The 25,288-nt window shown below is 42.6% G+C and overlaps 1 long non-coding RNA gene across 1 annotated transcript; it reads left to right on the top strand.

Moving 5' to 3' along the window:
- Positions 1-3,030: 3,030 nt before the first annotated feature.
- LOC137419210 (uncharacterized) lies at positions 3,031-18,387 on the top strand. Its single transcript, XR_010982790.2, has 3 exons — positions 3,031-3,130; positions 11,392-11,652; positions 17,481-18,387. It is a non-coding gene; the product is annotated as an uncharacterized LOC137419210 (long non-coding RNA).
- Positions 18,388-25,288: the final 6,901 nt, after the last annotated feature.

Raw genomic sequence — 25,288 nt, forward strand, 5'->3', positions numbered from 1 at the left:
GCCATGTAAGGTGGAAAGGTGTCAGGTTTCCTCCATGTAAGGTGGAAAGGTGTCAGGTTTCCATGTAAGGTGGAAAGGTGTCAGGTTTCCACCATGTAAGGTGGAAAGGTGTCAGGTTTCCGCCATGTAAGGTGGAAAGGTGTCAGGTTTCCGCCATGTAAGGTGGAAATGTGTCAGGTTTCCGCCATGTAAGGTGGAAAGGTGTCAGGTTTCCTCCATGTAAGGTGGAAAGGTGTCAGGTTTCCCCTGATGGAGCTCAATACAGCACATAAACATCTTGGCACAGGTAAACACAATCGTCACAAGAAAAGCATCCAGTAATTGATGGTTTCAAGTTGAACATGCAAATGCGATTGAACCAACGAGATCTGCACACTCCGGGTGGTTCAACAATCTGATGCTAAAACTCTGATCTGATTGGAACATTTTTAATATTTGGAATATCAAGGTTCATGCACCATCACCAGGAAGAGATAGCAGAGGTTTAAACACGAGCAGCGAGTTAAAATCAGCATCTAATGAAATGTTTCGATCAAATAAAACTTTCCAAAAAAAACTACCTTTACTATTAAAGGGATTTGGGGAAATTACAAATCAACATCATCATCATCATCATCACCACCATCATCATCACCATCATCACCACCATCACCATCATCACCACCATCATCATCACCACCACCATCATCACCACCATCATCATCAAGACCATCAACACCACCATAATCACCATCATCATCATCACCACCATCATCATCATCACCACCATCATCACCATCACCACCACCATAATCACCACCACCATAATCACCATCATCATCACCACCACCACCATCATCATCACCACCATCATCATCATCATCATCATCATCACCAATCTCATCGCCCTTGGGGAGAGGAGAGGGGGGGGGGGGGATCTTTTTACCCTTTTTGTTTCTACTCTATCTTTGGTGAAATATTGTCGGAGTGGCCGAAAGACTTTTTGTAGGAGATTGTAACTTGCTCATGGTGCTGGCGATAACTCGCCTACTTTTCGCGAAGAACACCGTGAGATCTTTTTACATCTACAAAAGAATGTCGGCAGACAGCACGTCCAGTTTGTCCATCCGAGGGACGGCACACACGTTGGCGAATCACCCTACCTGTGAAACACCGGGACAACAGTTAAAAGGTGGGTCGGGATTCAAACCCAGGTGAGACAGCATCGAGGCGAATATGCGTACCTCTCGGTCAACCTCTCAGTCATAATGACAATCACAAGGTTTTTCTCAAGATGAGCAGCCATAATGCAATCCTATATCGAAGAAGACGATTGTCTGTATGTGTGTACATCTGAAAATCATAGAAAAAAACAGGGCTGGTCTGATCTCCACCAAATGTTGCGTACCTGCTGGGAGTACCAAGTGTCAGGTCATGGACACAAATATAACAATCCCACCCCTCCGCGAGGTGGAGGGAGACGACTTATGATTCCGGCCAGTACGAGTGACACACTGCAAGTGGTTTACTGATCCCTGCTGCAAACAGGGGGATTATTATCCATGGTGCAAAAATATATTTCCGCCACTCCCACTCCTCCCCCACCATATCAGTTGCTTTACAAAGTTCCACTCGGATACATTTTGCAACGGTAGGCATATACAGATAGGAAGAAGGAAGGAAGAGCACTCCTTTTTGCATCTTCAGATGTATAGGGCTAATGATTCATATTTAGAATCGATCTTGTATACAAAGAAAAAGTAAAAAAAAGTTGGTTGTCCCAGGGCCATGACCATGATGATCCTTTTGTCACAGTGTGTCCAAGATGGCTGATGTCTATCAGAATAGATTGGGAGATCGTTGAGGACGTGTCATTCCCAACCCCTTCGGCAATTTTTCATGTTCACCTCCCCTATTAATTAAAGCGACATTAATTCATTATGTTTTGTTTTTTTTAACCAGTGCACGTGAAGCGAAAAGCCAGGTTAAGCATTTTCTGTCTGTCCATCCATCTATCTACAAACGTCATTTTATGATTGAGGAACAACTCGATTTAAATTTAGTGTTGTATTTTGAAATTTATTCGGAAAACGAACCGGTAGTTTCACAGTACTTTATCTCTGAATTCGTCCCGATCGTACATGCGCAGAGAGCGAGATGATTTATTTTACTCTGTTTGTCTGTCTGGCAGTCAGACAAAATTGAAAATCATTCCAAACGGGGAACTTCCTGTTTTTAAGGACGTTATAAAGGATACAAACAACAGGCACGAAGAGATCAGAAACGTGTTAAATAAAGTGGTGTAAGAGACGGTGCATAAACGGCGGTAAACTTCCAGGATTCTATTTTCGACGACCTGTAAATCTTTATTTTATTTAAATTAAATTATTTAGCTGAACACTGGAGCACAAATCGACTTTTTGTCACTTTCAAAACACTTCCTTTCTGCAGGACTTGAACAAAATACGATGGCATTTTACATCATCTCGACCAACTGCTCACCTTCACTCCTTCATTCCTCTTTTCTCCCGCCTCTGGAACAAACTCCCTCACTCTCTTCAATCCCACTCCACCCTTCAGGTCTTTAAAACAGCTGTTCACCACCATCTCTTATCTGCCCCCATCCAAAACCTTGATCTTTTCTACCCCTGCTAATTTCACCCAAATTCCACTTTTTTAAAATACCAACTTCTGTCCTGGAAGTCCTTGGTGTCCTTGTGTTTTATACTTCTCCCTCCCCCCCCCCCCCCCCCACCCCCTTCCCACGCCTCCTCCCCCCAAGCCCTCACCCTCCCACACATCTCCCTGCTCTCAAATGTTGTGTTTGTGTGCTTCCCCTTCGCTCCCCATCTTGTCTTCCGCTCCCTCTTTTTATATATTTTGTTTGTCTGGTTGATTTGTTTGTGAAGTAAATGTTAGCTCTTTCACGAGCCTCGATTCAGTATACGAAAAAAAAAAAAAAATCTAATTTGCCACGCGTAGATCATGGTCTTGTATTATATTTATGTCAAGACTGCATGGGGTAAGGTGTTCTATGACCTCTCTAGTTAACCTCGCCATAAATTAATTATCACGACAGCTGCTGCGCATGCGCAGTAGGTAAAATGCACCTTGAACCCGGATATCGACGGTGTATTGCCTGCTTTAAGCGGTTAGTGTGTTTAATTCATATATACACTTGTATTAAAGATATACCTGTATTAAATGCAGCACTATAAAATAAAGCAGGTGATATAATATGGAATGTATATTCTCCAAGACGTAATTTAAGTGATATATCATTAAACAATAAACATTAATACAAGAAATATGTCGTGCATAGCACGATACTTGCGAAATCCATAAAATCGGTTGTTGGCCTATGATGACCTCAAAAACTACAACGGCACTCAGTCGAGAGCACACTTCTACCTGGTGAATAGTTTACGTTTTGTATCCACTGATAGGCAGGATCTGGATTCGGACCTGAACCAAAATCTAATCAGCTTGTTCAGGTCACCTAACCAACTCGTCCAGCAAGTTTATTCATAACTCGCCCATAACTCTTTTTAATATCATGTTATATGTCGCTTTTCACCCGATCTCTCAATGGTGAAGAATCGCTTGAAAATTAAATAATTATCGTATCCGAATCCATATTCAGATCTTCACCAAAATCGAATATATTTGTCATTTTCACACACCCAACCTCTCCAGCAAGTTTCGTCCAAATCCGTCCACAACCTTTTGAGATATCCTGCCATATATCATGTTTGATGATATCACTCAATGGTGAAGAATCACTTTAAAAATTCTACTAGCTGGATCCGGATCCGGATCTTCAACAAAATGGAAACGAATTACCCCGTTGGGGACCCCACTCCCTCTCGTTAAAACTCAAGGTGGGGAACCCACTCAAAGCAAGGGTGGAAATCACTCCATTGATGACGACGAAACGTCTGATGCCCGAAGTGGAGATCGGTTTCTGAGGGTTGGGACATGGAATGTAGGGACAATGACAGGGAGATCAGGAGATGGGTGGAAGTTAGTATTGGTCAGAAGAAGAGTGGACATGTTGTGTGCAGGAGACAAGATGGAAGGGAAGTGGTGTGAGAATGGTGAAGGGTAGGCAGGGACAGAAATACAAGTTTGTGTGGCAAGGGTGCCCAGAAGGTGTGCATGGTGTTTGTGTCCTGTTTTCTGAGGACTTTTAGAAAGTGTGGTGATTGTGACTAGAGCGAGTGAAAGGTTCATGATGGTGAAAATGATGATTGGAAAGCTCTTGGTGAACATCATCTCAGGATATGCTCCGCAGGTTGGTCGGAGCGATGAAGAGAAGGACAGGTTCTAGTGTGCAATAGACAAGCTGATGGAAAACGTGAAAGATGAGGAAGTTGTTATGGTAGGAGGAGACCTAAATGGACATGTGGGAAGGAGTATGAACGGTTTTGAGGGACTTCATGGTGGTTACGGATATGGTGTGAGAAATGGAGAAGGTGAAAGGATTTTGGAGTTTGCTGATGGAGCTGATTTGTTGATTTGTAATACTCAGTTCCAGAAAGAGGATAATAAGCTTGTTACATACACGTCAGGTGGGTCGACGACAACCGTTGACTACCTGATGGTGCGTAGGCGAGATAGGGGGCACCTCCGGGACACAAAGGTGATCCCGGGGAGGAAGCTGTTTCATAGCACCACTTGGTTGTCTGCGACATAAGGGTGAAAGGTGCGAGGAGAGCTCGGCCGGTGAAGTACCAACCGCGAATGAAGGTGTGGAGGTTGAAAGAGGTGACAGTGAGGGAGGCATTAAAAGAGAGGCTGAGTATGGCAGAGGATGATGTGGTTGAGCTTGAAAGTGGTTGGATGTCAAAGAAAGATTGTCTGTTGCGAGCCGTTGGTGAGGTATGTGGATGGACAAAAGGACCACCGAGGCACTCGGAACCATGGCGGTGGGATGATGAAGTTGGAAAGAGAATTGCCGAGAAGAGGAAGAAGTTCAAGGAGTGGCAGAAGGCGAAGGGTACAGGAGCAGAAAAGGCAGGGCATGAAAGTTATAAGGCAGCCAAGAAAGAGGTAGCAAAGGTGCAGGAGGCATGCAGGAAAATGTTCAGAGAACGCTTGGATTCGGAAGAGGGTCAGAGGGCGGTATTCATGATTGCAAAGCAGATAGCGAAAGAGAGGTGTGATGTGATGGGGGTGAGTTGCTTGAACGATGAAGTGGGACAAATCGTTGTGGACCCAGGTGGAATTAAAGGAAGATGGAAGAGATATATGGAAATGCTGTTGAATGCAGAGAATGAATGGGATGGCAACATAGAGAGTAACCCAGTTTTAGGACCGGCAGAGAAGATAACTGAGAAAGAAGTTGAGGAAGCGATAAAAGCAATGAAGAGTAGAAAAGCGGGAGGGCCGACGGGAGTTGTGGGAGATATGATGAAGGCAGCAGGAAGTTGGGGTGTGGAGAGAAGGACGACGAGGGAGAATGACGACGAGGGAGAATGACGACGAGCGAGAAGGACGACGAGGGAGAATGACGACGAGGGAGAATGACGACAAGGGAGAATGATGACGACGGAGAATGACGACGAGGGAGAATGACTGCGAGAGAGAATGACGGCGAGGGAGAATGACGACGAGGGAGAATGACGACGAGGGAGAATGACGACGAGGGAGAATGACGACGAGGGAGAATGACGACGAGGGAGAATGACGACGAGGGAGAATGACGACGAGAGAGAATGACTGCGAGAGAGAATGACTGCGAGAGAGAATGACGGTGAGAGAGAATGACGGCGAGAGAGAATGACGGCGAGAGAGAATGACGACGATAGGGAATGACGACGAGAGAGAATGACGACGAGAGAGAATGACGACGATAGGGAATGACGACGAGAGAGAATGACGACGAGTGAGAATGACGGCGAGAGAGAATGACGGCGAGAGAGAATGACGGCGAGAGAGAATGACGGCGAGAGAGAATGACGGCGAGAGAGAATGACGACGAGAGAGAATGACGACGAGAGAGAATGACGACGAGAGAGAATGACGGTGTGGAAATGTAACTCATTGATCGTTGGAACTGGTAACGAAGCAGATAGACGATTTCGTAAGAATGTCAGGAATGTATCTCGCCCTGTCGAAGCTGGGAGTTCTTTTGTCCACCTGTATTACGACCCCGGGCTAACATACATTCCCAAGCCGGCACTATTTGTTCTGGACATCGGGATGCAAAGAGGGTAAAGAAACTCCCCAGCAGGGAGGCGGTTGTGGATGACCAAGGAGCTTCAGCGCACGGAGGATTAACATTTTAGCGCACGGAGGATTAACTCCAATTTGCCCATATAAACCAGAGCAAACTTTGAGTCAGCAGGACTTGTCATCAGAACCTCTGCCCAAATGGAACGATCGAGTACGGACGTGGACAGCGCAGAAGACCGACCAAGAAGAACCAACGACTTGAATACTAAATTCGTCATAGTATTGTAGTTCTATATTATATTGAAACCAGTGAATTATTAGCTAATAAACGTTGCTTTGTAAAAGCCCTGTACAGTTATTTTGTATCCTCGTGAGTCAAATAACTATTCCCTCACAATATGGAGGCACCGCTGGGATCAATTGGACACAAACAAGATCTTTAAAAGGTAAGTGTGTCTTGTTTTTGTCCAGTATGATTTCCGAACCTGGGAATAGTTATTTTGTATATACATGGAGGATTTGGCGTTTGGGCTTCCCCGCGTACCATTGGTGTACAGAAGCCCTGATAAGGAAAACATAGATGGGACCCTTTGCTCAGGTGCTATGCATGCGTCACTGAGAAACGCGCGTCTGTAGACTTGCCTGCAAGTGGGACCGTGTGTTTGCGAGGATGCGTACGTTATACGATTGGTATTAAAAGCCTTACTCTGTTCTGGAGGCGAATCGGCTCATGAAGTGCACCATGAGGCGATTTGTTTGCCGGTTCGGTAAGGTCCGTACACGTGTACAATCGTGTACACCCGTTTTGCACTTAAAAACGTACTTTTGAGTTGCACAAACGTACTTCACACATTTCTCTCTGTCTATCGTAGTGGCAAAGGCAAAGGCAGTGGCAAATGCAGTGGCTACTATCGTAGTGGCAAAGGCAGTGGCAAACCACCCAATGTCACCACTTTCATGAGCTCAGAGAAATAAAATTTTAAAAAAATAATAATAATTAGAATAATAATAATAAAAAATTCCAAATTCCACTCTGCTGGCTCAATTGAAATCGGCAGCAGAGTGAGAATCAACAGACGATGGAACAGCTAGCAACGAGTGTTTGTGAGGGGCAACCACCCTCTGGTCAAGGCTCATAGAAAAGATTGATACTTATTGATTTGGCACGCTTACAATAGAAATTAATGGCGAGGGTTTTGGTTGGGTCGATGGGTTGTTGTTGGGTTGTTGTGGTTGGGTCGATTTTGCGAAATGAATGTTCTTTGAACAAATTAAATGGTGAACCGAATGAAAATAAGGATTTTTGAATAAAATAGTTGTTGATTGAACTAGTTGACTGATATATAAATCCCATTCAAAGTCAAGTGAATCGGATGAAAATTAAGGATTTTTTGAAATTGTTGTTGACTTTGGCCTATGTTGAATAACATAGTTGTTGATTGAACTAGTTGACTGATATATAAATCCCATTCGAATGACAAGTGAACCGAATGAAAATAAGGATTTTTTGAAATTGTTGTTGACTTTGGCCTATGCTTAATAAAATAGTTGTTGATTGAACTAGTTGACTGATATATAAATCCCATTCAAAAGTCAAGTGAATCGGATGAAAATTAAGGATTTTTTGAAATTGTTGTTGACTTTGGCCTATGTTGAATAAAATAGTTGTTGATTGAACTAGTTGACTGATATATAAATCCCATTCGAATGACAAGTGAACCGAATGAAAATGAGGATTTTTGAAATTGTTGTTGACTTTGGCCTATGCTTAATAAAATAGTTGTTGATTGAACTAGTTGACTGATATATAAATCCCATTCGAATGACAAGTGAACCAAATGAAAATAAGGATTTTTGAAATTGTTGTTGACTTTGGCCTGTGCTGAATAAAATAGTTGTTGATTGAACTAGTTGACTGATATATAAATCCCATTCGAATGACAAGTGAACCAAATGAAAATAAGTATTTTTTGAAATTGTTGTTGACTTTGGCCTATGTTGAATAAAATAGTTGTTGATTGAACTAGTTGACTGATATATAAATCCCATTCGAATGACAAGGGAACCGAATGAAAATCAGGATTTTAAGGAAATACCTTACCACCATGGGGAAAGGCAATGGCAAACCACCCAATGTCGTACACGATATTTTCAGCGCGATCATGGATTTGAGAATGCATGTAGCTTCTGGCTTTGCCTGTCCTGTGTGCAAGATTGCGGACAGTGTTGAACAAATGAATGAGTATGAGAGATAATTATTGGAAATGTGTACTGTTCTTGTTTGTTGAGTATGAGAGATAATTACAGGAAATGTGTACTGTTCTTGTTTGTTGAGTATGAGAGATAATTACAGGAAATGTGTACTGTTCTTGTTTGTTGAGTATGAGAGATAATTACAGGAAATGTGTACTGTTCTTGTTGGTTGATTATGAGAGATAATTACAGGAAATGTGTACTGTTCTTGTTGGTGATTATGAGAGCTAATTACAGGAAATGTGTACTGTTCTTGTTTGTTGGGTTTTGCTAACGTTTCCACAACGTCGCTTCAACGTTTCACTTTCGTTGTTGCAACGTTTCGCTCCAACGTTTTGGGAACATTCAAATGTTGGGTTTTGCTAACGTTTCCACAACGTCGCTACAACGTTTCACTTTCGTTGTTGCAACGTTTTGCTCCAACGTTTTGGGAACATTCAAATGTTGGGTTTTGCTGACGTTTCCACAACGTTGTTTCAACGTTTTTTCACATTACTTTCCTGCAACATTGAAATAATGTTGTTGTAAAACGTTTCCACAACGTCGCTACAACGTTTCATTTTCGTTGTTGCAACGTTTTGCTCCAACGTTTTGGGAACATTCAAATGTTGGGTTTTGCTGACGTTTCCACAACGTCGCTACAACGTTTCATTTTCGTTGTTGCAACGTTTTGCTCCAACGTTTTGGGAACATTCAAATGTTGGGTTTTGCTGACGTTTCCACAACGTCGCTACAACGTTTCACTTTCGTTGTTGCAACGTTTTGCTCCAACGTTTTGGGAACACTCAAATGTTAAGTGAATCGGATAAGAATTCACGAGTTATTTAATTATTAGCGATTAATGAAGTACTTATTTAATTAATTACATTTCTTTCTCTTCTGACCATTAACTCAGGCACCTTTTGAGTTAGGAAGCTGATAATTGGACATTACAATGACCAAGTGATGTGGCTATCAAGGATAATTTCGATTTATTGATTAATCATTTAATAAATTAATTCGTTGATTTTATAAATGACTTATTTAATTAAAATTCCTAAGAGATACATCTTCGGATGAAGTACTTGCAGATTGGTTATGCTATGAGCCAATTGATTAAGGAAAAATATTTTGTGACGGCCATATTGGAGTTCATGGAAAATCTTTAAAATACATCCCTGCGTTCATTGAGTTGAAATTTTGAACAATCGGATCTGGACTGTCGTTGTTAACGACTCTGGCACGCACCCGTCCAATCAGGATGGAGCGGTATGGTCCCCGGATCATCACTGCCCGCAGTTTTAATTAGTTTTACTTTTACCTTTCACTCTTTCTGTTCATTGTTCTCTTGGTCATACAATTTTTTGAAGACATGCATGTCATGATAGAGGAAATGTTTGTTCTGTTGAACGGAAGAAATGTTTATGGTTAATTCAAACGTGGTAGAGGGCAACACCACAAAGCATACCTCTTTTAAGGTGTGTATAAACCCTGGAACATTTCAGCAATCAATACGATGCTGAAATGGTGTAATTTAATTAAACGTGGGAGAGGGCAACACCACAAAGCATACCACTTTTAAGGTGTGTATAAACCCTGGAACATATCAGCAATCAATACGATGCTGAAATGGTGTAATTTAATTAAACATGGGAGAGGGCAACACCACAAAGCATACCTCTCTTAAGGTGTGCATAAACCCTGGAACATTTCAGCAATCATGACGATTTTCTCATGTCACCTGAAATGGTGTAATATTGTGTAATATGGTCGACCTTGGGTTTGTTTGGGTTTGTTGTTTATTTTTGTGGGTGCATATTTTTGTGTATTTTGTATATATTTTCACGACAAATTCCAGTTAACACCCTGCAAAATTTGCTCGTTTTCTGGCCGAGTCGAAATTGCGTTGAGTTCCTATGGCATGCGCCATTAAAAGCGCTGTGTAATGGTTGAGCTCCCTTTATTTCGTTTTGGTCACGCGGATGAGCAGACAAAATGACGAATGCTGCGGCTGGAGCAGTAGAAGCGATTTTTCTTTTAATTGTTTAATGATTATTCGATATTGTTATGACTTATTGTCAATAGGTATACTAAGTGGTCAGGAGGTAGCCTTTTGCTATGTACAGTTTATTTTATTGTTGATTATACCACATAGCTGTGGTGATAAAGGAAATGTTTGTTTTTCAAATAGATGATTATGATATGACCATGATTATAAAATCATGATGATTATTATGAATACTTTCATAGGGTTCCAATGCAGAATGATTGCACGAACTTGGAAAAGAACTTTCAAGCCCTATGGGATAAATTGGGTATTACAAGTGATGGAGTTTCAAAATTTAGCATGATTGAAGGAATTTGACAGTCCCATTTCAGGAGTTTTACGAAATTTATATTGCCAAGAGATTTTGGGTACTATTAAAAGAAAAATGATGAGATATTTTTCCCAAAGAACTTTAATATCTGCCATCCATTTTGGCTGTCTCACGAATGAAGGATGAGTTGCCTTTAGTGGTTGCAAAGAAAATTTGTGGAGACCAGGCAAAATGGGAAAATATGTCAGATATGACCCTAGGACAGAACAGTGATTCGTCAATTGACATGAGCTATGAACCAGAGGTGACGACCGATGATCTTCAATCTCAGTCAATAGATGGACCTGTCCTGACATCATTGGGGAAAGGGCTTATGCAAGGAGTCATCCAAAATGATTAATTTGATTTATTGATGAATATTGATAAATTAATTGAAATTGAATAATTGAATTGATTAAATTGAATAAATTTAATTGAATAAATTTAACTGAATAAATTGAATTGAATAAATTGAATTGAATATATTGATTGTTTGATTGATGAAAATGCGGTCTCAAGAAAGAAGCTTTGATATCTTTGTGAGATATTATCAATGTGAAGACAACCTTGGAAAATTGAGCAAGGTGGTGAGTTTATATATAGATATATATGTGCGGTTACCATTGTGTGATTTCCCCTTCAACAGAGCGGACACCTGAGGATTCACCCATTTCATACTGACCCTCTGGCTCATCTGCAAATACTGATCTGTGAGATTGGAAAAGCCACAGGTGAGAGAGATTCTCTGGAAATCACCGTTTGAACAGGTGGAGAGATCCTTCCTGGAGGTACGAGTGAAGCTTTAGAGGAACAAGCTACAACACATCCAACGCTACTTTGATAAAAGGCAGAATGGGATATGGAGCCTGCAAGAATACACAAGGACAACCAGAGATTCCACAAAAAGGTACTTGTACACATCATATGTACGACCGTTATGGTGCCGAAGCTATAAGGCAGGTCGAGAATTGGTATTTGTGGACAAAGGGACATGATGAGGAGTTTCCAAGAGATGGTACATTTGAGCGAAGTCGATTGGAAAGATTGGAACAAAGATTGAAAGCCAGGGAGAGACAGAATCTAACGGTAGACTGGCTTGCATTCCATCTTTGGGATGGTGAATCCAGACAACGGGAACAGAAAGAACGGATAACGAATCTAGAACTTAAAATAAAAAGGATACAGGATACCGTGGAGGAGACAAATGCACAACTGCCCTCGAAATTAGGAATAAAAGTGACAGTTGCCCCATCTGATTTCCATTTGTCCCCCCAAAAAGGACGGTACAGAGAATTGCGGCCGTTGCCTGTTTGTCCTCCACAGTCTTTGTAAGGGAAGGGAATTTAATTGCTGTTGTGCACTAAGGACCTATGTAAGTGTTTATATGAGTGCGTTGCCATAAGGGACACAGGTTTGACGACAGAGGGGATGACGAACAAAGGAATCTTATCCATAATGCCTGCACTATTTAGCACACCCCGCTCCCTTATAGTGGGGACACCAATGCAGCTTATCCCGACAAACCGGACTAACCATAGAACTTATTACAAGGTAGATTCCCTATCGCGACAGACGAAGCATGTGATACCTCTTCAGATCTACCTAGCTCTATATATCACTCTACCAAATTCATAACAATATAATATAATGATGTGATAATGTGGGAGGAGGCATATCGGTCGAGGTCATGATGTCGAAGAGTGCCATTCTAGTTTATTTGAGCCTTGCCTTCCAACTTAAGGGAATAATCTCGGGAGGTAAGAATACATTTGTGTGGCCTTAGACATAATTATTTTTAATGCATTGTGTTTTTGTGATATCCCTAATTTACAAACTGATTTAGTAGCCCCAACTGAGCATTAGCCCAACTGGGGTTTATATTTTGGGGCATGTTCTTCTGCAGCCGCTACTCGAAAATGACGATGCTTTTCTTTCATATTTGGCACATGTATGCAATATCTGGGGATGATGAACCACACAATGTCTGGCCATTTTGGGATCTAGTCAGGTTCACTATGTCAATAAATTATATTTCGTTCAAAATCATGGTAGATTAGCAAACCTATACATTTTTGGAAAGGTTATAGCATAAGGAATCTGAAAATCAATGTTTACATTTGCGGTGTTTACATTTGCGGATTTTCAAAATGGCCGCCATAAAAATACATATTTTGCTCTATTTCTGCCTCTAATTACCCTAAAAACTTTTTAAAATATACTAAACCTATATTTTCAGGGACAAGGACAATTTCCGTTCTCAGGACAGAACTCTCTTATCTGTCTCCCTCTTGCAAATCCTGGTGGCATCTGGGCAAATCTGTTTCTGGTGTTTGTTCCCCCTCCATCCCCTCCCTCACCTCAAATGACCACACGGCTGACTCCGCACGTGAAAAAGCTGAATGCCTCAACTCTGTGTTTGCCTCTAAATCTTGTGTCCCAAACCCATCCCTCTCTGTACCCACCGTACCGAGTCGTACCCAGCTGCTCCTGGACTCTGTGTCCTTTCCTCCTGACAAGGTGGAAAAGTTTCTGTCAACCCTCGACTCTGATTCTGCAACTGGACCTGACGGCATCAGCCCACGGGTCCTAAAATCCTGTTCTTCCGCTCTTTCACTCCCTCTCTCTGTTCTCTTCACCCTCTCTTTTGCTCAAGGTCATCTGCCATCTGCTTGGAAATCTGCCAACATCACCGCTTTGCACAAAAAAGGTGCAAAAACAGATCCCAGCAACTACAGACCAATCAGCCTTCTTCCAATTATCAGCAAAGTCATGGATTCCATCATTGCTTCAGATATGAAATCTTTCCTCTTCTCCAATGGCTCTCTGATCATCAATTTGGTTTCGGACCTGGTCACTCTACTCTGGACATGCTGCTTCTGCTTTCTCAACAATGGATGGAGGTCCTCAATGCCAAACAGGAAATTAGAGCTGTCTCCCTTGACATATCACGTGCCTTCGATACGGTCTGGCACCCTGCTCTGCTCACCAAACTCTCCTCTTTTGGTATCCATGGAAATCTCCACGCATGGCTGGCGGACTTCCTCTCTAGTCGTAGTCACCGTGTGGCCCTGAATGGGTTTCTCTCATCTCTTCTTCCTGTTCAGGCTGGAGTTCCCCAAGGCAGTGTTCTGGGCCCTGTGCTTTTTCTGGTCTTCATCAATGATCTCTCTGACTCTCTTGAAAATCCTCTCTATCTCTTTGCTGATGACTCTACTCTCTGTCGCTCCATTCTTCATCCCTCAGATCGGCAGTCTGCAGCCTCCTCTCTCTCTGCAGACCTGGACAAAATCACAGACTGGGCAAACAAGTGGAACATGTCTTTCAATCCTGACAAATCTCACACTCTTACGATGTCTCTCCAAAAAGACCAACTGGACAACCCTCCCATCCACTTTCTGAATAATCCTCTCCAAGAAGTTCTGTCACTCAAGCTTTTGGGTCTCACTATCTGCCATGATCTTTCCTTGGAAAACCACATTTCAAATCTGGCCTCCAAAGCCAGTCGCCGACTGGGCATCCTCCGTCGTGTGAAGTCCTTCCTTGGAACACCTGAGCTCCTCACCACATACAAGGCTTTCATCCGCAGCTCAATGGAATACTGCTCTCCCCTCTGGGCTGGTGCTCCTGCCTCACACCTAGCTCGTCTTCACGCTGTTGAAACCAAAGCATTCAGAATCATTGGAATCTCCCGCGATGAAGCTAACTCCAAGGGCCTCTCACTCACTCACTCACTCACCGCAGGCAGGTTGGTGGTCTTTCCGTCTTCTACCGACTCCTCTCTGGCCTTGCCCCCCCCCCCCCAGCTCTCTCTGGGCTCTGTCCCGCAAATATTCCTACAGGTCGCACAAGATCTGCCTGCAACCCTCTTATGGTTAAACTGCCAAAATCAAGACTCTCTGCTCACCTTCACTCCTTCATTCCTCTTTTCTCCCGCCTCTGGAACAAACTCCCTCACTCTCTTCAATCCCACTCCACGCTCCAGGTCTTTAAAACAGCTGTTCACCACCATCTCTTATCTTCCCCCATCCAAAACCTTGATCTTTTCTACCCCCGCTAATTTCACCCCAATTCCACTTTTTTGAAATACCAACTTCTGTCCTGGAAGTCCGTGGTGTCCTTGTGTTTTATATTTCTCCCACCCGCCCCCCCCCTTCCCACGCCTCCTCCCCCCAAGCCCTCTCCCTCCCACACATCTCCCTGCTCTCAAATGTTGTGTGCTCTCAAGTGTTTGTGTGCTTCCCCTTCTCTCCCCATCTTGTCTTCCGCTCCCTCTTTTTATATATTTTGTCTGTCTGGTTGATTTGTTTGTGAAGTAAATATCAGCTCTTTCAGGAGCCTCGATTCAGTATACAAAAAAATAAATAAATAAATAAATAATGGTGACTCGGGACACAAACTGAAAAAAAGTTCGGAAACTTTTTTCGCTGAAAATTGATAACCATACTGATTTGTTGATATTTGTGTTGAAAGTGTTCTCTTGTTTTTTAAAAAAGCAACTTATAGTCCCTATTAACCCCATATATGGGTTAAATAGGAATAAATAGGATTTTTATGGCTGTCCCTATTCACCCCGTTTTATGGGTGAATAGGGACTGTCACAGGGTGGTATGGTGTCAAGCGATTCTTCACCATTGAGAGATGGGGTAAAAAACGATATCTTAAAAGTTATGGACGGATTCAGACAAAACTTGGTTCACGAGTTGGTTGGGTGAGAAGAACAAGCCGATTAGATTTTAGTTCAGTCCGAATACAGATCCGGCCTATCGGTGGGATGGAGGAGGAAAAAAAGCCTTCAAGACTGCAGGGTGGTATGGTGTCCAGGAGGAAAAAAAGCCTACAAGACTGCAGGGTGGCATGGTGTCCAGGAGGAGGGAAAAAAGCCTACTAGCCTGCAGGGTGGTATGGTGTCCAGGAGGAGGGAAAAAAGCCTACTAGCCTGCAGGGTGGCATGGTGTCCAGGAGGAGGGAAAAAAGCCTACTAGCCTGCAGGGTGGCATGGTGTCCAGGAGGAGGGAAAAAAGCCTACTGGCCTGCAGGGTGGCATGGTGTCCAGGAGAAGGGAAAAAAGCCTACTAGCCTGCAGGGTGGCATGGTGTACAGGAGGAGGGAAAAAAGCCTACTAGCCTGCAGGGTGGCATGGTGTCCAGGAGGAGGGAAAAAAGCCTACTAGCCTGCAGGGTGGTATGGTGTACAGGAGGAGGGAAAAAAGCCTACTAGCCTGCAGGGTGGCATGGTGTCCAGGAGGAGGGAAAAAAGCCGACTAGCCTGCAGGGTGGCATGGTGTACAGGAGGAGGGAAAAAAGCCTACTAGCCTGCAGGGTGGCATGGTGTCCAGGAGGAGGGAAAAAAGCCTACTAGCCTGCAGGGTGGCATGGTGTACAGGAGGAGGGAAAAAAGCCTACTAGCCTGCAGGGTGGCATGGTGTCCAGGAGGAGGGAAAAAAGCCTACTAGCCTGCAGGGTGGCATGGTGTACAGGAGGAGGGAAAAAAGCCTACTAGCCTGCAGGGTGGCATGGTGTCCAGGAGGAGGGAAAAAAGCCTACTAGCCTGCAGGGTGGTATGGTGTACAGGAGGAGGGAAAAAAGCCTACTAGCCTGCAGGGTGGCATGGTGTCCAGGAGGAGGGAAAAAAGCCTACTAGCCTGCAGGGTGGTATGGTGTACAGGAGGAGGGAAAAAAGCCTACTAGCCTGCAGGGTGGCATGGTGTACAGGAGGAGGGAAAAAAGCCTACTAGCCTGCAGGGTGGCATGGTGTCCAGGAGGAGGGAAAAAAGCCTACTAGCCTGCAGGGTGGTATGGTGTACAGGAGGAGGGAAAAAAGCCTACTAGCCTGCAGGGTGGCATGGTGTCCAGGAGGAGGGAAAAAAGCCTACTAGCCTGCAGGGTGGCATGGTGTCCAGGAGGAGGGAAAAAAGCCTACTAGCCTGCAGGGTGGTATGGTGTCCAGGAGGAAAAAAAGCCTACAAGACTGCAAGGTGGCATGGTGTCCAGTCGGAGGAAAAAAAGCCGACAACACTCCCCCTGCAGGAGAAAAAAATGGTCACCATTTCCCATGGTCGCTATTACGAATATTGCATTTGCTTACCCCCATCAAATGTTTATGTTGAGCGAGTGTTCTCGCTAATGGGACAAAAGTGGGGTGGTTTTAGTTGCAGGTATAGCGTTGACCTCATGAAAGCTGAACTTCAGGTGGCATGTAGTGATTTCATGGCCTTTGCAAGATCTATACTTGGTCTGCTTAGAGCTGTAGCATCAAATGCAAACTACAAGAAATAAAAGTGTGTACACAACACACAAACCATCTGAGAGACAGACATACAGTGTTATGCTTGAGCAATTGTTCAATTTACCTGTTGGTATGGTTACGAGTTATGCTTGAATTTTTTTTGTCATATTGCAATTGCAATCTGAAACCTCAAGGAAATTGTGAAGCCTGGGGAGGCTTGTTCTGTATTTTGTCAAAAAGCAAAAAATGTACTTCAAGCTGTAATTGTTTTGAATTGAAAAGTTTCACCCTCAAAAGTTTAAATCCATTTAAACAAACTAATGTTTGTACGTTTCCGACAATAATCTGAGCATTCACATTGGGGCCTACGACAGCCCGCTTGACCCATGCCTGAGTGTCCCGTATTTTTTTCCTCAGACCTGGTCACCCTACGTCCCTGTTCCCTACTGTTATACTTCCCTCTCTCTCCCCCCCCCCCCCCCCTCCTGTCTCCCGCTTCCTTTGTTATAGGGTTTACGTGTTAGCTCTGATATGAGCCTCGATGAAGTATACAAAAAAATGGAAGGACCACGGTAACCTGAATTCACCCTGAGACCAAGCATATTTCACGCAAATAGTCATGAAGGCAACACAAGGAAGTACAGTAAACCCTTGGATATCACGGTTTTGAGGAATAACCATTTTCGAGCTTAGCTGTTCCACATATACCTAATCGACATACATGTCCATGTACTCCTAGTAGGCCTGCATGTCCTCATGCACTATCAACAGCCCGGATGCTTGTTTCCTCATCGTGGATTGTTACTGGCGGCCCTCAAGATGGCTGAAGTGTCGTGCAGTCGACTTGATGCCCAGAAGGGGGGCAACATGAACCTTTTATTACCTTCGCCAGAGGAGAGGGTTTTGCATTTGAGTCCGTTTTTTTTGGTCTGTCTAGCTGTTTGTCCGCACAAAATGTTTCACTCCTTCATTCCTCTTTTCTCCCACCTCTGGAACAAACTCCCTCACTCTCTCCAATCCCACTCCTCCCTCCAGGTCTTTAAAACGGCTGTTCACCACCATCTCTTATCCTCCCCCATCCGAAACCTTGATCTTTTCTACCCCCGCTAATTTCACCCCAAATCCACTTTTTTGAGGTGACTTTTGACTTCTTTCCTGGAAGTCCTTGGTGTCCTTGCGTTAACTAGTGTAGTGATCCTGCCTCCCCCCAGGCCCTCTCCCTCCCACACATCTCCTGATGTCCCTGCTCTCAAACGTTGTGTTTGTGTGCTTCCTCCCCTTCTCTCCCCATCTTGTCGACCGCTCCCCTTTTTATATACCTTGTTTGCTTGTTTGTTTGATTTGTTTGTTTGATAAATGTTAGCTCTTTCACGAGCCTCGACTCTGTACACAAAAAAAATAAAAAATAAAAATATGATTTTCTCTGGAACCCTTGGTCCGATTGACTGGAATTTTTCACCATAGGTAACCCTCCACCTGTATAATTTTTTGTTAATTACGTCATAGGTCACGTGGTATGGCCGCCATGTTGTAAAAACCGAAAAAAATTGCACGTCTATCTCCGAAAGCGCTGCATGGAAAAAATTGAGCCGTGGCTCATTGTAAAGAACTCTTCATGGGGAATAAAATATTGTTATGAATTTTGGGGTCGTGATATATATAGATTTAGGTAGATCTGCATAGGTAGCTGCTCCGATGATCGTGCGTAGCAAGAACCACTTCGATGTGCAGAAAGCAGGGACCTGTCTAGCCCGGATATCGGCTTCGGTGTATATTTGCCCGATTATGAGGAAGGGGGCGTGTTAACTAGTGTAGTGATTATGTTAATTCCCCTGTGTGTGAAACCTCTGTAGTTATCTCTACTGTTTTTACCATCACCAGTGCCCATTAGTTACTCGAATGAATAATTGCCCCAATAAAAGTCACCGGAAATGCAGGGAGGAAGTGCCCACACATTGCGCCGCCATGGTGATAAAACATTGCTCAGAATGGCTGAGGCCACGCCCACCTCACGGCAGATTGTTCGAGGGGTTTGATGGGGTCACACCAATGGTCGGGATGGCCAATCAGCATGCAGCTGAAGCCCAGAGTCAAGGAGCCAGCTGATTGGCTAGGGGGAGATGATAAAAAGTGAGTGCGTCCGACATTTTCTCTCTCTGCTCCTGGGTTTTTGGCAAGGATTGCTCCCTGCGCTCTGTGTTCTCCTGCTGAGATTGGTTATCTCGCTGATCGGTCTCAGTGCTGAGTGGATCGCGATCGTCACGCCTGGGACATTCCAACAAACGTTCCACCATCACACCACAGAAGGAAGGCTGCCGGACTGCGGTGCGTTGGGCTTGACGGAGGCCGGTGCGTCGAGTGGCGGAGCGCGCGCATGCAAGGCTGCACCATTAGTCTGCAAATTCCCACTTCTCCGCGTAGGGCGAGAGGCGAGGGATCGTCGGCCAGACAATCAAGCCACACCGAGCTGAGTACCCATAAAAATAATCCCTTTCATCCCGTCCCTTCATCCTTCGTCTTGTATTTGTGTTCTGTCTGTCGGAGTACTCCAATTTAAGGGGGTTTTAGTTACCGGCGCGTTTCATTGTTATTGGCATCCGTGGCAATTGTAGGGGAAGTATTGGGGGAGACTCAAGACTCCAATGACCGGACACAGGTTTTACAAAAGGTCTGGTTTATTAACTGGTTATTCACTTCATTCCAATTACCAAATGATACCGCTTAATTCAATGGACCAGGTTAACTCTTTTCGCATGGTCCTTCTCGTTCGGCCGATGTTCCTCCGCCACTCCCGTCCGGCAGAGGGTCTGATGATGAGGAGTGCTCGTCCGTTCCATCGGTCAGAGCTCCTGGTGACAAGTTCTCCCGACTCAATGTTTGCTCTGGTTTATATGGACAAAACTGGAGTTAATCCCCTGTCCGCTGAATCTTAATCCTTTCTCCGCTAATGCCCCGAGGTCATGCATGCACCAAGTCCTGGCATCAGCTCGCTCCCCTCCTGCTGCGAGGGGTGCTCCAGCCTGGGGCTGTGACCAGGTGGACAAGAGATTATCATGTTCGGGCACATTCCTGACTCAATTACGAACTCGACTTTCACAGAGTTTGCAGGTAAAATGTATCTGCTTCGTTACCAGTGTTAATTAATAAGTTACCAGTGCCAATTAATAAGTTACACTGAGTTACACTTCCACAATTCCCTCATCTTTTTGTTTTTGTTTATATTAACCATTAATCTAAACATCAATATAAGTAAACAGTCAATCACTACAAGTAAACATCATTACAAGTATAAGTAAATAATCAATCACTGCAAGTAAACATCATTACGAGTATAAGTAAATAATCAATCACTGCAAGTAAACATCATTACGAGTATAAGTAAATAATCATAACTTTGGTAATCCAATTCCCTTAGGCATACACCGTCATCCTGCAAGAATCACAAGACATTTCGTTGGTCATTGGCTCCTTCCATATTGTTCAATCTATTGCATTTGCATCACAAATATATTTTCAAAACAACACTTCACCATCACCAAGATACAACAATTTCACTTCATTTTCAAGTTTTGTAAAGCATCTGCACCATCTGGCAAAAACGTTTGCCTCCACACAAATGTTGACTTTGTTTGAAAGGAAGGGCTGATCACTTGTGTTTGAATTCAGGTATGAAACATTTTCTCCTAATGTCTTCATAGCTCCTGCACTACTTCGTGTAGGATTTCGCTGTTGTGGTAACATTGCGGAGTCATAGACTGACCCTGCTCTCCTTGTAGCATTCTTGCCACTTTTTGCTGTAAACCATTGTAATTCCTGAACAAGGCCTTCACCCAGTTGTAGTCGACTTGCCTCCTCCCTCATTGTGAGTGGGCAGCAAGTATTGGTGTGACGTTGATTGGCCAGCAAGATGTGGAACAGGGATGCCGGATGCATCCACAATGATGTTGGGACCATGGTGTTCAGGTCATTCATGGTCCTTACCAGGAGCAACCAGCAGAATCGTGCACAGCTGTTGTGACAAGGGCACAGCCGTTTTTTGCAGCTCCATGCTGGTTCCCCGGACGTTGGTGAAGTAATAACATATGTCCCCGCATTTCACAGAGGTTGCAGGTAAAATGTCGTTGTCCTGCAGCTTCTGATGTGGTGAATGTTCGAAGCCTTCGAACAAGAGTAAGTGATCGCCTTTCTTTCATATGTTGCAGTGTGATCCAGGCAAATGGTCACATAAATTTCCTTGGTGAAGGTAAGCATTCATCTCCAAGTTACACGGGAGAATGTCTTCATCATTCTTTGAGAAAGAGGGTGTATGCCATGATTAACTTCATTTTTTTTAGCCACAAATTTTCTTTCTCGAACTTCTTCCCAATTCCGTTAGCAATCCCTCCAAAATGTGATCTCGTCTTATCCTTATGCTCAGTCACATCTGAATCTGCTTTCCGCACACACTGAATCAGATAGGGTACATCTTACCATGAAATCAGCATAATCATGTATATCTTCCGACAGTTTCACATTCAACAATTTGTTGTTTTTCCTTAACACAAAAGTTATATTCATTTATATGCGTCACACAAATAATATTCAATCAGGTATGTATTTTATTACTAAACTAAGAATAGCATTGTATATGATTACAATCACAAACGGGAATACCTAATTCCCAACAACAATTTTCCCAAACCAACAAATTAAACATAATGTATTATTACCATAATTCCTCTCCACTTTTTCTTTTCCCTCTTTTTTTCCTAACAGTGTGTCACTCGTGGTGATATGAGTTCACTGATATTGTAATTGACACAACTCATAACATTGTCGTTATGCCATTATCTTAATTCTACTGTATTCACTATTCATTTGCAACATCACTTGATTCATTCCTTTAATCTCGGTATTATTCATATCATCATAACAATCTTTCTATTTTAGGTCCATATTTGTTTCTATTCTTATCAACCTCCTACGGTTTATCAATTTGTTCCAAAACACTGCAACCAAAGGTTTTAACCAAAGCTCTACCAAACTATTTCCAATTTGAACTCAAAATGCTAATTAAACAACAATTCAAAGAATTAACTTCAATGGGTCAACAAACTCATTTTATAAACAGATCTAATTTTCCCATCCAATAATTTTCCTTGCCAAATGTCATATTGCAACACTTTAATAAACCTTCGAAAAATGTCTCCCAAATCAATAAATTCCCTTTTTACTTCCCAAATACTCATCTGTAAATTACATATTCAATTACAGTTTTTTTTCTATTTGTTCGGCCTAAATGGCCACCGAAGTGGCTGCCAACATGCAGTACCGTTTTTATCTACCAAGCAAGTATTCGTCCACATAAGATCTCTACCAAAATGTTGTTTGTAAAAAACAAATCTGGGATTTCTGATTACATGGATGCACACTCTCAGGACATTTCAGGCTGCTTGTTAACAATCCACTACGATAAATTAATTCCTTTACCCACAATCAAATAATTAGTACAAATTGAGGATATTATCCCTATCACATTCATTTATAGATTCATTATGTTGGATCTAAATTTTCTCCCACTGCTGCAAGGAAGAACAATAGCTCTAATAAGTCTTTGTAATATCTCACTTCATTTACCCAGCATCGAATAATTTATTTACTATCCATTCCCATCTGTTAACCAGTGACTTTGTTTGAACTCCAAAACTTAATTTGATGAATCCCATGTGTTCAGCTACCACTTATTGAAACCCATACTTTTGTAGAAAATATCCAAGTAAGTGTTTTTATTTTAAACCCCCTTAACTGTTGCTCATCCATTTCTATGCACCCAGTGAGTACTACTGACACCAGTATGCCAATATAGGTGTGCGAGTTTAACAAATATGTTGCAGGTACACGTGACATCGCGTTCTGAGTATAGATAACGTAACAGCGCGTTCATGTCTGCCCCTTGGTTTAAGATTCATTCCGTTTTACTCCCTCATTTCTTTTTATGAAGCTCATATCCATAAATAGCTGTTATTCTCATATAAATTCTATCAAAAATGGAATCCCCAAATTACTCACAATTTTACTATTAATTAATGGCTGCTCATAACCCAGCACATCAAATCTTTATATTCCATCTCCCTTGACAAAAGAGATAATGTTCATAATCAAATTATATTTCTATTTTTTTTTACGGATTCTCTGCATATTCAATCCTATCCACATAAAACTATCCATTTCCAGACAGGCACACTGTCGGTGTCAACAATCTTGTAAGATTGATACACAAAACAATAAAAAACACTAACATTGACACACAAAAATACACACACACATGCATTATGCGTATTTGTTTGCGTTGGAACTATTATTTACAGATCAAGATGGGTGTCAATTTTATTTCAATTTCTTAAAATTTGTCCTTCAATTTTAGAAATGCTAATACACAAATGGACCAAAAAGTTTATTCTTAGAAAACCCCTATGATGTCACATTGAAATTACCCTTTCAGTTCCCACAATAATTTATCCAAATTTGACTACACACCCATTTATATGTCAGTCGACCACTGACCTATCAATCATGCGAAACAATAGTCCGAAATTCCCACCTGATCATCATGTGACCCTTGTCCCTTGGTTTACATTTGCAAAGCAATTGTTCCAACTTTGTAAATTTAAAATTGTGTGCCCAACATAAAAGATCCAATTTCGGCATGTGATCAATTAATTACTAATTTGCTTACAAGCAAAAGAAAAAATGAATAATTCTTGCTCCGAAAACTTTTCAGACCCAAGAATCAGACAGTTATTCATGTTTGTCCAGTAATCGAATCTGTAGAGGCCAATCGTCATTTGGGATTTGCAGCAATGAAGGCCTAATCATTGTCTGAGGTACCGGTACGCACTGGTACCCTTGATCTTGGTTTGCCCCATGACCTTGTCCTCCTGTTGACATACGGACATCTTCTTCTCCAATGTCCCATCTTTCCACACTCGAAACACCGGTTTCTGTCGTTTCCTGGTCTGTGCACCTGTGCATTTGTATTGCTGGGCTGCATCTCTACATCCCTGGGTTGCCACTGCAATCTCTCGTTGTCTCCTGAAACACGAAAAAATTCTCTGTACCGTCCTTTTTGGGGAGACAACTGGAAATCAGATGGGACAACTGTCACTTTCATTCCTAATTTCGAGGGCAGTTGTGCATTTGTCTCCTCCACTGTATCCTGTATCCTTTTTATTTTAAGTTCTAGATCCGTTATCCGTTCTTGCTGTTCCCGTTGTCTGGATTCACCATCCCAAAGATGGAATGCAAGCCAGTCTACCGTTAGATTCTGTCTCTTCCTGGCTTTCAATCTTTGTTCCAATCTTTCCAATCGACTTCGCTCAAATGTACCATCTCTTGGAAACTCCTCATCATGTCCCTTTGTCCACAAATACCAATTCTCGACCTGCCTTATAGCTTCGGCACCATAACGGTCGTACATATGATGTGTACAAGTACCTTTTTGTGGAATCTCTGGTTGTCCTTGTGTATTCTTGCAGGCTCCATTTCCCATTCTGCCTTTTATCAAAGTAGCGTTGGATGTGTTGTAGCTTGTTCCAGGTTCCTCTAAAGCTTCACTCGTACCTCCAGGAAGGATCTCTCCACCTGTTCACACGGTGATTTCCAGAGAGTCTCCCTCAGTTGTGGCTTTTGCACAATCCAATCTGACAGATCAGTATTTGCAGATGAGCCGCAGGGTCAGTATGAAATGGGTGAATCCTCAGGTGTCCGCTCTGTTGACGGGGAAATCACACAATGGTAACCGCACATATATATCTGTATATAAACTCACCACCTTGCTCAATTTTCCCAGGTTGTCTCCATTTTGATAATATCTCGCAAAGATATCAAAGCTTCTTTCTTGAGACCGCATTTTCATCAATCAAACAATCAATATATTCAATTCAATTTATTCAGTTCAATTTATTCAGTTAAATTTATTCAATTAAATTCAATCAATTAGATTCAATCAATCAACAATTCAATCAATTATTCAATTTCAATTAATTCATCAATATTCATCAATAAATCAAATTAATCATTTTGAATGACTCCTTGCATAAGTCCTTTCCCCAATGATGTCAGGACAGGTCCATCCATTGACTGAGATCGAATCTCATCGGTCGTCACCTCTGGTTCGTACCTCATGTCAATTGATGAATCACCGTCCTGTCCTAGGGTCATTTCTGACATATTTCCCCATTTGCCTGGTCTCCACAAATTTTCTTTGCAACCACTAAAGGCAACTCATCCTTCATTCGTGAGACAAGAATATCCAATCATATCATTCTACTTCTTCCATA

Source organism: Myxine glutinosa, unplaced genomic scaffold (assembly GCF_964187855.1).
Source record: "Myxine glutinosa unplaced genomic scaffold, kmMyxGlut1.1 SCAFFOLD_2042, whole genome shotgun sequence".
Lineage (NCBI taxonomy): Eukaryota > Metazoa > Chordata > Myxini > Myxiniformes > Myxinidae > Myxine > Myxine glutinosa.